The following is a 15495-nucleotide window of genomic DNA, read 5'->3' as shown; positions in this document are numbered from 1 at the left end:
CTACACTTCCTTCTAAAATATTTATGGTTCTAGGTCTTACATTCAAGTATTTAATTCATTTTAAGTTGACGTTTGTGTGTGGTATAAGCTAGGAAACCAGTTTCATTCTGCTGCACACGGCCGTCCAACTCTCCCAGACACGGTCCTTCCCAGAGCAGCCTCGGCGTCTCTGCTGTCAATGAACTGTTCAAATGCGCGCGTGTCTGTTTCTGGCCTGGGCTTTCCGTGCCGGGGCTGCCTGTTTCGTCACTGCAGCTCTGTGATGCCTCCAGCTTTGTTCTTCTGTCTCAGCATTACTTCAGTTACTGAAAGTCTTCTGTGGCTCCATGTGAGTTTTTAGGATTGCTTTTTCTATTTCTGCAAAAAAATGACTTTGGAATTTTGATAGGGATTGCACTAAATCTAGATTACTTTGGGTCTGACTCACATTTAAACAACCAAAAAGATCCCTGTGGAACCACTCGGAAATGTAAGAAATATCTGAATATAAGCTCAAACAGCAAAGGTGGGGAAGTTTCTTCTGACGAGTGGTCTGTAGTATTTTAATATAGCAGATGGTAGCATTTAAAGGAAAGGTATACCCACATGTTTCATTAGTGCCAATTTTCATAAATGAAAATATCTCCACTGATACTAAAGCCTTTACATTGCTGAAAGGTCTTTCCCACTGTAATTCTGTTTTACGGCCACTAAAGTGCCCAAGTAGCTTCATAAATGCCTTAGGAAACAGATGCTACTGAAAACTGCTTCAGCTTCAAACCAGCTGTGAGGTGCGGACAGATGATGCCACAGGAGCGCCGAAGACAAGAAAGGGAAATGGGGCCCTCGGGGCAGCACTGTGGGTGAGAAGGTGAGGCTCAGCCCACTCTCACTGTCTCCGTGTTTGTCTCCCCACACCCACGTCCCTAGCCAGAGAGTGAGCGAATCATGGAATGGTGAGAGGCAAACACACAGACACAACATTACGAGGAAACAGTGAGAAGACTGAGCCCCCAGAGATTTTCAGAAACATCCCTATTTTCTAGACACATGGTACCTTTCACAGGGATTGTTACAAGAATACCAAAAAGAAAATTATGTTCATTCTCTGGACATGTTTACCTCTGGGCTTGCATGCATCCTTCCACCTGCAGGACACCCAATAACATTTTGTACTGAAAGCTACAGAAACATGTGTCAAGGAAAAACATTAAGTCCATGAGCATTCCGTTTACAGCATGAGATTTTATTTTCGTCAGGGAAGTAAAATCTCATGCATTCATTAGGACCATCATTCCCCACAGTGAGTGCAGGAATATCCGAATTTCACACAGCTCGTCCCTGAATTCTAAAGCAGAATCAACAGCACGTCCTTGTTTTCACATATGTGAAGGACAAGATCTTAAACATAAAAATCCCCTACAACTGCCCACTGGCTGAATTTTGAATGCCAGAAAGGGGCCACTAGTCAAGAAAGAGAGGCTAGAAAGATACGGGGTCACTCTGTGGAAAATGTCACGTGCCAGTCTCTGGACTTGGAGCCATTACCTTGTAAACGATGGAGGATAATTCAAGCTTTCAACTGGGTACAGTGGTGTCACTAAGCAGACATGACAGTATGAAGGAGACACAGTTTCACATTACCTTAAAAGCATATTTAACACTCGAGTTACAAAGGCACTATGAAGAGACTATGGCCTGAAGTATTGTAGGAAAACCACGGATGGGTTCATCCACCCGTCCATCCAAGAACCGCTGCCAATGTCTGCACCGGGGACTGGCAATGGAGTTGGAACTTGGGGTCAGTACGAATGTAGACTCTACAGGATCTGTGGGGGACGCTGTAAGGCTCTCACTCAGGCTACGGGGCAGGTGGTGATGGCACTACAAAAGAAGGTGGGAAGGACAGAAGACAGTGGCAGGAGAGAAGCAGGTGCCCAGAAAAGAAAGAGAAACACCGTTATGTCGGGAGAGAGGCAAGGACACACTGGAAACGCCACCACCCGAGGAATGCTCACGGTTGGTGCTCTGCATCTCCTGCAATAAAAACATCTTATCCTCGGCTGTGTTTCTGTAAGTTTATTTTACCACACAACAGCCCAGAAAGTTCAGGCACAGTGACTACTTGGAAAAACAAAAAAACACTAGCTGGTAAAGACTCTTATCAACTTCTCGAACCGAATAAGAACCAACAACAATACTAACAGAATTAGGAGTCTTTGGCTCAAACTAGCCAAGCAATCCCAGAAAGATTCTGTAAATCCAGGCCTGAGTTTTCAGTTTAATTTGTTTTCTTGATAATTTTTTATTTTTCAACTACAAAAAAGGTAAAAAATATGAATAATAAAATGCCCATAAATACCTATCTATCAACAATTGAATCTAAAAAACAAAATAAATGAACAAGCGGAACAGAATGTTCTCAGATACAGGGAACATTCTGCTGGCTGCCAGAGGGTGGGGGTGCCGGGGAGGAGTGTGTGAAAAGGTGAAGGGAGAGAAGTACAAAGCGGTAGTTACAGAGTGGCCACGGGGGCCTCGGTGCTCGTGCTGGGAAAAGCAACCAGGGGGAACTAAAGTCTTCCTAATGTAACAGAAAAGGGGTGTCGTACACCGGGGGAAATTATATACTCCATTTTGACAAAAAGGGAAGCTGACTTACCTTTTAAAATCTCATATTCACTTAAAATATATTTCTAAACCAAAAATTCCTATTCTTTGCCCAAAGTATATTTTAAAAGCCAGAAACTCAAATGCAATGCTCAAAGAATACCTGTCATCAATCTATTTGAAATTAATTCATATGCATTTTTAACCTATAAACTGAGTATAATTCAACTGCATGTATCATCACAGGAAATATTTTGCTGATTTAAATTATTTCCAGTCTGTTTTGGTTTGTATGACTACAGATTTGTTTGCAACTCCTTCTTCTCTCTTTCTTTTTCATTCTTAGATTTTAGAGAAATTTTTTTCTTCCTTATAGTCTTTGTTGTTTGTTCTCCTTCTCCCCCACCCAAGCTCCTGCCCCCTCCCCCAACACTGCTTTTTTATTACATGAAAGTAGTAACCACTGCCAAAATCAAGACTTTGGCAAAATGAATTCATCCTTGTTAGATTAGATAATGGGTTAAATTCAAGGAGGAGAGTGCCTCACTAAACTGGGGGAGAAGAGAAAATCAGCGTTCTCTCCAGCCCACAGCCCCATCTGGCAGCTTTTCAACCTTCATCTCGGGTCAGGGACAGGAGAGCCTGCATGTGCCTCCAGCCCTGAGAGAGGAGAGGCTCCAGGACCTGAGGCCAGAGCTGAGACCAGCTCTTCTTACTCCACGTCAGAGACAGACTAACCCTGGACGTAAAGTCAAGTTGCAAGGTACCCCTCTCTATCTCTGCAAAGCCCGATTTCAAGCAATGGCGTCTGCTCAGCAGCGCACAGCCACTGAAGGAGAGGACACCTGCCAGAGTCCTCTGTCAATTCGCTTTGCCCCACTGCCTGCCCAAGCACGAGGCAATGCAGCTTTTAAGAATAAAGGTTAATCTGCTAAAAGAACTTTCTCAGTTATGATCTCCCCACAGGTCCCATTATGTGACACAGTAAAAGAATAAAAAGCAATGGAAGGAAGGTGGGAAATACAGACGTAATAGGATACCCAGGTGTTCTTACAAGCAGTAATAATGACCATGTTTTTCACAATGAGCATTTACAATGTGCCAGGCACCATTCTCAAAGCTAAGAACTTTACATATATTAACTCCTTAATTCCAGTTTGTGAGCTGAGTAATAATATTTTCTGTCACTTGAGAGATGAGAATACTGAGGGACAGAGTGGTTGGTTCTCACTGGCCAAGGAAGTGCCGGGATTTCAACCACAGGAATCTCAGCCCAGAGCTGGCACTCTGCACCCCATTCTGTATGACTGCAGCTGAGAGCCTGTCCTCCCCAGAGTGGGACATGCAGCAGTGTCTGCAGACATGTTTGATGGCCACAAGTGGGGAGCAGGAGGTGCTACCGGCACCGAGTGGGCAGAGACCAGGGGTACTGCTCATTGTCCCAAACAAAGAATGATCCTGCCAAAGGCTAAAAACCCTGACCTACAACAATCTTCTTAAACTCCTTGATAATCACTCTCTCCTTTACTGCTGTTCAATACGACTCAGTTTAGGTAGTAATGACGAACAAGAAATATACAACACTAGAAATACATCAGTGTAATAAAAGATTAAGTGGAAGAAAACTCAGTAAATCGGTACTAAATTCTTTATTCAACTTTTCAGAAACAAAAATAACTTCCCTATGAATAGAAATAAAAGGGTTGTGTTTAAAACAAAATAAAGATTTTTTTTAAAGGAGTCAAAACTCTTTTTTTAAAAAAATGAGTGTTGTATCCCAAGTCGAGTAGAAAAGTTTTCAGGATCACAGCTTGGGCTGCCAGAGTTTGAAGACTACCGTGAGCAGTGACTCCACCAGAGGAGTCACGTCCACTCCGACCGCTCCTCTCTCAAGGGCTGCAAGGACAGAGCAGGGCTCCTCATGGGTTCTAGCAACGCCCCCTGCGGGAAAGGGCCCTTCTACCAGCTGGTGCAGACGATCTGATCTTAGCATTTAACGACTTCTCCCGCCTTCTCCTTTACTGCATGCCCACCAAATCAACATTTCCACGGCAGAGTCATAGCCTTTGCTGCTGGAAGCCCACTACCCAATCCCCTCACCCCCTGACCCCCACCCACTGTGACTCATTGCTGCCAACCAACCAGCCACACTTCAATTTCCCACCTGATGACTCCGTCCAGGTGTCAGGTAAAGATTAATTTTCACAAATAAGAACAAACATTTCACCAGTTCGACTATCTGAAATACTAAAAATACGCATTTTCTGAGAAAAGCTTTCATATGTCTCCAAGCCAAAGTTATTCATTTCCTTTGTACTTTCAGAAAATTATGTAAGTTAACTGGAAGTAAGGGATTCTAAAATCACGGATGGCTGTTGTTCATTCCATCGGCCACTGAACACTCTCCCTCCAGCACCTGCCTGCAGGGCAGGGCCTGCTCTCCAGGAGCTCGAGTCCACGGGGAACACAGGCTCTGGGGGACAAGGCTGACGCACGCCAGGGGAGGGGCACTACGACACACAGATCTCACAGGTCAGAAGAAAGTTGTAAGGATGCAATTTTTTTTGGTGTGCAATTAAACAAATATTTAAACATAAAGGATGTGCTTACACTTTTAAATATGGAAATCCAACTACACATCTGGTGGGAATGAGCACCTCTGGCACTTACAAAAGGGAATCATTCTAAAGTCTTCTCAATACACTGATTATGTTTATGCTGAACAGTAATTGCTATACTATGGGGGTACAGAGTGGCTTTCAAAAGACCACATGATTCCATCACATCCCTCCAACTCCCTTGTGAAGTAACTAAAAGAACAGTTACCAATTCCCAAGAGCCCACCCTGGCCAGGAGGCGTGTATGTGTGTGTGTGTGTGTGTGTGTGTGTGTTCATTCCATCCAATCCTCACAGCTCAGGGGGGCTGTCGTACCCAGAGGGGCTCTGCGGCTTGTCCTGGTCACATGATTAGCAAAGGGAAGAGCTGAGACTCACTCCAGTCAGGTTCGACATTAAAGTCTGTGTTCTTCTCGCCTCTGATAATAAGCCGCCTCCCTATTTGACAAATGTGAAAACTAAAAAAAATGTGACATGCGGGAGCCCTTAGCTATAACACCGGTATGTTTTTCAGGAAAGGAATACAACACACTATAAAATTCAAAGTTCAGTATAAAATTAGGGTTCTTCACTGAAATATTCAATTCCATAATTAGTTTTAATAGGCAAATCAGTTTTCTAAGTGAAGTTGCTACATTTTAAACTGCTGTAAGCTGTAAACGTGAATGTTGGTAGTTCTTACTGACCTCTGTTTATTCTGGCTTCATATTCTAAAGTAAAATAGCTAACTTTAAAAAAATACCTTAAATAATTTACAAAAATTTAACTGAGGTTTTAGTGTGATTAAAACTGAAAGCGCATTGGATAACAAGATAAATTCACACAACAGAATACTATATAGCACTGACAACCCATACTATAGATACAATTTACATTAATATAATAACTAACCTACAGCATTGGTTTGTGATGACAGCTGGTTACTGTGTGGGGGGACTATGGTAGGGGACCAAGAGGGTCCCTGGGGTCCTGGTAATGCTGTTTCTTGATCTGGCTACTGTTTAAAAGGGTGTGTAAAAACTATGAAAATCCATCAAACTCCACACTTATGACTTGTATACTTGAAAGAAAGTCTTCTTAAAATGAAAAATGCTAGAAAAGCTCTATTTACCAGAATTCTCTTTCTCTTTCATTTTAGGGGAACCAATTATAACAATATTAGTTCTGTATAGTTTATAAAACTTAAATGTCAATGGTATTTGTAAGTTTAAAAGTATGGTATTCTTGGATTTATGATATCAGATTATAGAATAAAATAATGAAACAACTTCTTTTAATGCTAGAGGGAAATCACTAATACTCATGTAAACAATTTGAAGTAGGCATTATAGAAAGAGCAAGAAAGATTTTTATCCAACTACTCGTGTGAAACAAGGTTTAACTCCACACTAGAAAACACAGAACTGCTCCTCTGTTCCAAAAGCAAAGAATGAACTTGATGTTAGCAGTCTGAAGAATGCATGCAACACCAAAACTGACTTAGGCCACGTGCATTTTAACATAAGAATACCTTATCAAAATGTTCTAATTTATAAGTACATTATCCAGAGATGAAATACACTGATTTTCAAAGTTAGTGGGTTCAATAACTCAGAAACTACTCATTATTCAACCTCCAAAGATGTGATCGTAAAGAAAATGATAAATTTAAATTGTAAAGTTTATAAAGAAAGCCTATAGTCAAATCACAAAACTGTAGCTTTTAATTTTTAATCCATCAGTACATTTTAAATAAAAGTTTTTATGTAATCAAATTGTCAACAATTAAGTATGGATACAAGGTTTCATCATATCCTGAGCCTATTTATAATTTCTTATAACAGATAGTTAATGCTTTTCAGAGAAACCAATCACTAATAATACTAGCAAACATTAATTAATCCCTACCATGTATTGGGTTGGCCAAAAAGTTCATTTTTTTCTGTAATGTGGCTCTAGTAGAACTTAGTTGTCTTTAACTTCATTCAAAACAATTTTATTAGGTTGTACTGTGACAGCTGTCATATCAGTGTGCATTTAAAGAAAAAACACCAAATTGGTGAATTTTTTGTAGCCATTTTAATACTGAAGATGAAAGAAAATGTACAACATTTGTGGCATATTATGCGTTATTATTTCAAGAAAGGTAAGCACAGAACTGAAATGCAAAAAAAAAGAAAATTGTGCAGCGTATGGAGGTGCTGTGACTGATAGAACATGTCGAAAGCGGTTTTCGAAGTTTCGTGCTGGAGACTTCTCACTGGACAATGCTCCCCCATAGGGTAGACCAGTTGAAGTTGACAGCAATCAACTTGAGACGTTAATTGAGAACAGTCAACATCACACCACACAAGATAGCCGACATATTCACAATATCCAAATCAATAAAGTTATTGGTGAAAATTAAAAATGTGCCTTTTATTTTACAGAAAAAACTAAATGAACGTTTTGGGCATCCCGATACTATACTAGCCATATGGTGTGGTCCAAATGTTTCCCTTCATGAGTCATTACCTGGAGGCGGACACTACCATTTGCAAGTATTTGATGCCTCTCCCTGCAAAAGGATTATGCACCACCAAACTTCAAATTCAGTTCACCATGAGACTTGCTTTAGCCAATGAAATGCGAGCGTGTCGCTTCCAGGTACAGACTTTAAGAACTAATGCTTTCTCCTACCTCTTCCGTGATCTTTTAAGTCAAGATGCACCCTCCATCAGCCTGGGTCCCTGAATTTCTGCAACAAACACAGTCCCATGCTAATCCACAGTGTACCCGAAATGTGAGTAATAAATATGCTGTGTTGTAAACCCACCAAGATTTGGCAGTTGTTTGAAATTGCAGCATAACTGGGCCTAAACTGACTGACACAAATCCGTTTTCTAAAAATGGAAAGTGAGTCACAGAAAGGTATTTTGCCCCAGAGTCTGCAGCTAGTAAACATGGGAAACTAAGCATCAGAAAGTCTAAACTCCAAAAGCCACACTTTCATTCTTATTTTCATAAGTTACAAAACTTAACTATTTCTTCTTAAAACTGTCAATAACAAATATGTGATTCCTGGGATCAGAAGGAAAAAAGATCAGAGATGCATGCAAGTTTTTGTATAAGGCTGGTTACCTCGACGGGGTCTACCATACAGAAAATTTGGAAACAACTGGAAAAGAGTAATTTTAATTACCAAATGTGCCCAAATTACAAACTGATCTGTGCACACATGCCTGTGGGTTTGCAGAACACCAACACGTGAGTTACAGACCCGTCTGGAAAACCAGCTGTCCTAGCACATGCCCAAGGCAGAACACACTATTTGGTTCACATTTGAGGAACTGTGCTGGCCAGTGGGAATACGGATAGGACAGACCATCTCTGCCTTCAAGAAGCTTGCTGCCCAGCATGACCAGACAGCAGGGCAACTCTAACCCAGCGGGATATACACGTTTTTTGGAACTTCACTTCACCAAAGGACTTCTCACTGAGGCTGGTTAAGAAAAGAGTGTCAGGGGAGTTTCTAGGAGGAAATAACTGAGTCATGTTTTGAAGAACAGTGGCAGTACAGATTAGTACAGGAGGCTGGAGCACTTTCCAAGAAACTAGAAGAAACATCAAAGGTGTGTGGGGGCAAGGGAAACCATGGCGCCAGGGGAGCTGCACGTGAGTGAACAGTCAGGCTGGACCACAGAGAAAAGGGGGCCGGTCCTGCAGGGCTGCACTGCAGCAGAGTAAGGACAAGCAGCAAAGCAAGGACGAGTTTTCTATCTAAGAGCTCCTGCACCCAGGCTCCCATAAGCTCCCATCAACTCTAACTCTGTAAGGCAAAACTAAAGGTCACTAGTGACCCGGGTGTGGCGAATGGGGAGCTTGGAAGGAGGCACCCTGTGAACCAGTCGGCAGCAGGACTCCAAAGAGGCCAAAGTACTTTCTCACAGACAGAAGGTCAATCCTGTACTTCATCGTAAAGGCGATGGTGTAACAAACCAAGCCACAGCCAAGTCAAGTTAGCCAATGACACTTCTGTGACCCCCCCTTATAGGCCATGACTCCTTCTGAGCGGCACAGAATTCATTTTGATGTAGCTTTTCCACTTGGTGTCGTAACCACCACTGCAAACAAACCAGCTGCTTTAACTCAAGCCACCACCGTTGTTCCCTTTGTTATACACAGGCTCTTTCTGAATGGAATCTGACTTAAGACCAGACAGCTTATCCTAACAGGGCTACTACTCCTAAGTCTCCAGAGCAACTTCCACTTTTACTAACAATTATATTGATTTGTTTTATGGTTATAGAAGTCCTAGTTTGGAAATAGATGGGTTTTCCAAGTCACCCTCCTGGGAGGTGGGAGGGTCAGGAGTGGAATCCGGCCTGGTTCCCATCTTCCACAGCACTTCCCACCTGCAACAATGGACTAATATTCCTGGGTCCTGGGCAGCGCGCCTGGCTTAGTGACCTGACACTCCTTACTGGGCTTCTCCGACCTTTTTCAAGTCCCTCGCTTGTAAAATGAGGAGTCAGTACAAATACGTTCCTTCCAACTTTCTTGTTCAATGTTTTTACAAAAGGAAGTTATAAGAAAAGAGTCTTTTCCCACACATGTGTATAAAAAAAAAAAGATGGGTGTTAGTGTCTGAATCAGGGTCATAATTCGAGTGTGTTTTAGTAAAGGCATAATTATACGTATAATTACAAGTATTCTCCCACACTGACATATTAAAAGCAACTCTTCAATAAAATTGTGCTTTAAGGACACAAATTAAATATTATTTTTCCAACCAGTACATGCATCAAGTCAATAGTATAATTATTACAGATCAGTAATACAGAAATTGCACTATGATGTAAGTTATTGAGTGCTAGACTCAAGCTTTCCAGGTCCAATACTCTGGATCCAAAAGAATTTTTAAAAAAAATTCAAACCTCTCCCCTAATCCCCAATTCCTTTATGGCTTCCCCATCTTTTCCTTTCCCCCAATATAAGGTTAAGAACTGCTCAGTAATACAAGGTACTGTGCATTTAATTTCCCTTAAAATAGTACATATCAGTTTTCTCTTGTTGCTGTAACAAATTACCACAAGACCTGGCAGCTACAAACAACACAAATTCATTATCTCACAGATCTGGTGGTGTCCCTGCCCAAGTCTCACAAGGCCAAAATCAAGTGCTGTGTTCCCTTAGAGAGCCTCTGGGGAAGAATCTGTTTCCGGGGACATTTGGATTGTTGGAAGAACCATGTCCGTGTAACAGAGGACTGAGGTCTGTTTCCTCAGTGGCTGCCTGCCAGAGTTGTCCTCAGCTTCTAACAGCGTGTGCAACCTTTTGGTGTCTCTGGGCCCAATGGAAGAAGACTTGTCTTGGGTCTCACATTAAATACACTGAGACACGTAACCACACAAAAAAAATCTCATAATGTTTTAAGTGAATTTATGATTTTGTGTTGGGCCACATTCATAGCCATCCTGGGCAGCCCGCAGGCCACAGGCTGGACACCCCTGTCTGAGGGGGCTGTGTACCCTGATCCATTGCCCCCTGCATCCACCTTCAAAGCCAGGGACAGAAGGGTGAGTCCTGCTCACACTCCAAACTTTTCTGCCTTCTGCCCCTTCTCCCTTCACATCTCTGTGAGTCTTCCACCCCTCTCTTCCACTTTTAAGTGTTCCTGTGATTACACTGGGCTCGCCCCGATACGCCAAGATAACCTCCCTGTTTTAAGTCTATGGCTTTAATGCCATCTGCGAAGTCCCTTTGGCTGTGAGGTTGGCTGTAAGGTAACATAAACACAGGCCCCAGGACTTAAAGGGTGGGCATCTTTGGGGGGCATTATTCTGCCAACCACATCACAAATACAGAAAAGACAGAGATGTCTCTTTTACTAGAAAACAATGAGTAATTCTTCTGTCTACACCACACAGCAGAGCAGAGATTTATGCTAGATATCAATGAACAGAATGAGTAAGGCAATGACATTGTGATTATTCTGTACACACAAAAATTCCCATTAGTTGTTTATGCTTGCAACAATGAAACGATGTATGCTGGAAGGGTCAGAAAAACAAAAATGTTAGTGTCAAACCATATTAACTGCAGAAACTAAGAAAAATGTAATATTCTGAATCAACTCTTCAACTCTCCAGAATTATTCACAGTAGGTACTGTGAATCATACTTCAAAGTTTAATTTTAAAAATACACTCAAACATCATATAACTTCCCTTAAAGACTCACACAAACTGGAAGGGAAAATTGTGATAAATAATTATTCTTCAGTGCAAGTCAAGCTGCCTAATTTAAACAGAGCAGTAAAAATCTCAGTATTTTATTTAGGAAATTTGAAGGAAAATGTACTTAAACAAGAAAGCTTACTCTTGTTATTTTGTGAACAGCAGATGTCAAAAACTAAACTAAAAAACTGCAAGGGAAAATAACAGCTCTAAATTACTAAATGTATAGTATCTGCAATGGCAAAGCTGTCAAAAAAGAAAAAAACTTTATGAAAACAGAAAAGTAGCGCTTAGCCAAAATTTACAGAAATGTAGCTGATAGTTAATAACTACTTCTTGATGTTAACACTCATGCTATGTAAAACCTAAAATGAAATAATAGCCTGATGACATATTTATGAAAATTTGTCGAATAATAATATTTAATTCTCAGCTAATAAAATATGTTCAGTATATAAATAAAAAATTTTAATATTCTCATTTATTATCTAAATAATATGAACTACACATAGTACCCGAATGATGCAAGTTAGAGCTCCAATCGTTCCTCAAATCACACTAATAATCTCCAACTCATCTGTTCAGTGTTGGTCAGTGTTGGAAGTTACTGGTATAATCCTTTCCTTGCTGTATCTGTCACCAATAAGTAGTGTCTGAGCTTTTCTAAAATAACAAGCCAAACTCTTCGAATAGTTTTTCCTATTTAATTGAAAGATAAGCCAATGGTGAATTGAATCTTGATACGTATTTTCCTAAAATATAATAATGTACAAAGTAAATCTCCTATTACTTTCCACTGAACTAATGTGGATTAAATTCTATTTTTTTCTAACTCTAATGATATTTTTATATTCACTGTTTCTATTATCACCTAAGACCATGGAAATCACTTACTGGATTGTCATATTTAATTATGCACCTTAATTTTACAAAATGTTTTTCACCTTCAATCTATGGTGCCTTGAAAACATCACCTGGCTAAGAATTCCAAGAATCAATACAGTAAAAGGATGTTATTATAAGTCAATCATATCCTTCATATTTGTCATCAAGTAAGTACATTTTCATGTAACTTGTTGGATAATTTAATAGTTCTTTTAAAGATTTTATTTATTTATTTTTAGAGAGGGGGAAGGAAGAGATGGAAAATATCAATGGTCTTAACATGACAGTTCAGAGGAAAAATTAGGGCTATTTAATGTAATTGCTACAACCAGGATTGCTCTTTAGCTGTTTGCACTGGAGTGGCTCTCTTGTTTGATAAGATAATGAAACTCTTCCTTATCAGTCAGTGAATAATGCAATAGTAACTGTGTGAACTGGTAGAATAAATACACAAATTTCAATGTAAGCCCATTAGTTCAACCCAATTGTGTAGGCTGCAGTTGGGTTTACTTTTGAAGCACCCAAGGAGAGGGAGAGAAACATGTGGTTGCCTCTCACACACCCCCCACTGGGGACCTGGCACACAGTGCAGGCTTCTGCCCTGACTGGGAATCAAACCCGCGACCCCTTCATTTGCAGGCCAGCACTCAATCCACTGAGCCACACAAGCCAGGGTGAATCATTTAGTGGGGTTTTTTTTCTTGGAATACTGTGCTTCATTTCAAATTCTCTGCTTTTCTATCACAGTTTCCTGTATTTGATTTTATATGTTCCATCAACTGTTAGTTGTCAAATAAATCTACCTGCTTTAACAATTGAAAATTTCCTTCTTCTAAAACCAAAGAAGTAAGAATGGTTAGAATAACATGTAATAAATCCAAATATCAAAAAAATTATTCAAAACTGTACCTCACAATTTCTATTAAAGTAAATATTAAAGTCTGTATATGATTTCTAAACTGAGTTTGTATCAATAATACCATAGACTGCCCATCCAAAGGCAAATACTTCACTATTTCAATTCTAAGTTCTCATATATGTTTTTTAACTTGATAGCAGAGATTTGATATAAGATACATATAAAAATATCAAGAAAAATGTTAAATAGCTTATTTGATTTTATCTTTCTATGGCACCATGCAGAGAAAACTAAATATTGTACAACAGCATCAAATAAAAATATCCCAAAAGTTTTCCAGAATTTCATCAGAGAGAACTTTTTTCTCTTTAACATAAATGTTTACCATCTGTATAAAATTCATAAAGTTTTCAGGTAAATATTACTCACTGAGATGATTTTTCTTGATTATGACAATAATATCTCAGATGCTGTCCCTTCCAGTTCCAAAAAAATCAACAAAAACCATTATCTATCTTCAAAGTCTTGCATACTGCATAGTAAGTAAATTATTAAACCATTTATTTGTGAAATGGTTGGAGCTTTGTCAACAATGACAAAAATTTCCCAGGCCTAGTTTACCTTTTCTAAAAGCTGTTTTCTCATCTCAACACACATGTGTTGCAGCCACCAGGACCAGAACTCTAAACCACCATGATACATTCACAAAAAAAGCCCCTATTTTTAAAGTCTTAATAAATGTTTAAGTCACAAAATTATTTTAAATTTACATTTAAATAATCTCCTTATTGGTCTGCTCAGTTTTTTTATTTCTTCACAATTCAGTCTTGGTCGTTTGTATGTTCCTAGGAATGTATCCACTTCTTCCAGGTTGACTATTCTGTTGACATATAATTGTTCATAGACTTCTCTTATGATTCTTTGTATTTTTGTGCCATCAGTTATAACATCTCCTTTTCCATTTCCAATTTGACTTGCACCCTCTCACTTTTTCTTGATGCATCTCACTAAAAGTCTGTCTATTTTTGTTTACCTTTTCAAAAAGCCAGCTCTTAGTTTCATTGCTTTTCTATTATTTTTTTGGATCTTCTTTATTTCTGTTCTTTGTTATTTCCTTCCTTTCACTAACTTTGGGCTTCCTTTTTTCTTCTTAAGGTAAAAAGTTAGGTTGCTTATTTTTATATTTTTCACTGAAATAAGTTGTACTTCATCCTAAATATATAAATTATTTGTTTTAGGTTTATATTCTTATATATTATCAAAAGATATTCTGGACTGCAATTTATTACTAATACTTCTTTGTTTTCTTTTCAGACAGGTTCAGATATTCATGTTTGTGGTATCTAAAAGGATAAAACTTTCCAAATGGGAGCCTGGTCACCCCCTGCCCCCAAGACCCAGGTTGGAGAGACAGGCAGTGAGTGCTTCGAAAGCAAACCCAAGTGCAGCCTACACAATTGGGTTGAACTAATGGGCTTACATTGAAATTTGTGTATTTATTCTACCAGTTCACACAGTTACTATTGCATTATTCACTGACTGATAAGGAAGAGTTTCATTATCTTATCAAACAAGAGAGCCACTCCAGTGCAAACAGCTAAAGAGCAATCCTGGTTGTAGCAATTACATTAAATAGCCCTAATTTTTCCTCTGAACTGTCATGTTAAGACTACTGATAATTTCCATCCTGAAATATGCCAACTGGAACCAAGTGATATTCAGTCACTTTTAAAAGTAAAAATAACCAAAAAAGGAGACTTCCATACAGCACAATCTAAGGAGGGACAATCACGATGGAGAGCTTTCCACGGTAATGTCGCTAAATTGAACCCATGTCACTACTGAAACATTCACCTCTCAGGTGGCACCACCTCCACCATCATCATACTAGTTGCTGATTAGATAAAAGCAATCAGTTGCCCCGCCTCATTAAAAAGTAAATGAACAAACATAAATCAACTTAAATGCTTATCTATGTCATGCCAGTCCCTTCCATGTTTCCACTCAGAAAAAAGCCCGCATTCTCCGAGCAGACTCCCGAGAGCTCCGGATGTGTCTGCTCTCCTGGCTAACCCTCCTTACAGCTGACGGCCGACAGTCCCCAAGCCACTCCCTCAGGGTCTTCCCTGTCTACCCGACCTCGACTCCACACCCCCTTTGCTTGCACCTTATTCTCTTCCGTCACTGTGCTCTTCCACAACATGCAGTTAAATGTGTATTCACATGATTCCTTACTGTCTGCATACCTGCTAGACAGTTAGCCCCAGACAGGCATGTTTTGTTGACTGTAGTGTATCTCTTAGCTAGCATGATGCCTGGCCATAGAAAGAGCTAGCTAGATAAATATTT

At 39.8% G+C, this 15495-nt stretch overlaps 1 protein-coding gene across 1 annotated transcript in view; it reads right to left on the bottom strand.

Annotated features, from left to right (window-relative positions):
* The window catches only part of PELI2 (pellino E3 ubiquitin protein ligase family member 2), a 158094-nt gene that overhangs the window by 88061 nt on the left and 54538 nt on the right, over nt 1-15495 (bottom strand). The gene's annotated exons all lie outside the window — the stretch shown is intronic.

This window comes from Phyllostomus discolor, chromosome 1 (assembly GCF_004126475.2).
Source record: "Phyllostomus discolor isolate MPI-MPIP mPhyDis1 chromosome 1, mPhyDis1.pri.v3, whole genome shotgun sequence".
Taxonomy (NCBI): domain Eukaryota; kingdom Metazoa; phylum Chordata; class Mammalia; order Chiroptera; family Phyllostomidae; genus Phyllostomus; species Phyllostomus discolor.
This window is presented reverse-complemented; position numbering and strand designations above follow the sequence as displayed.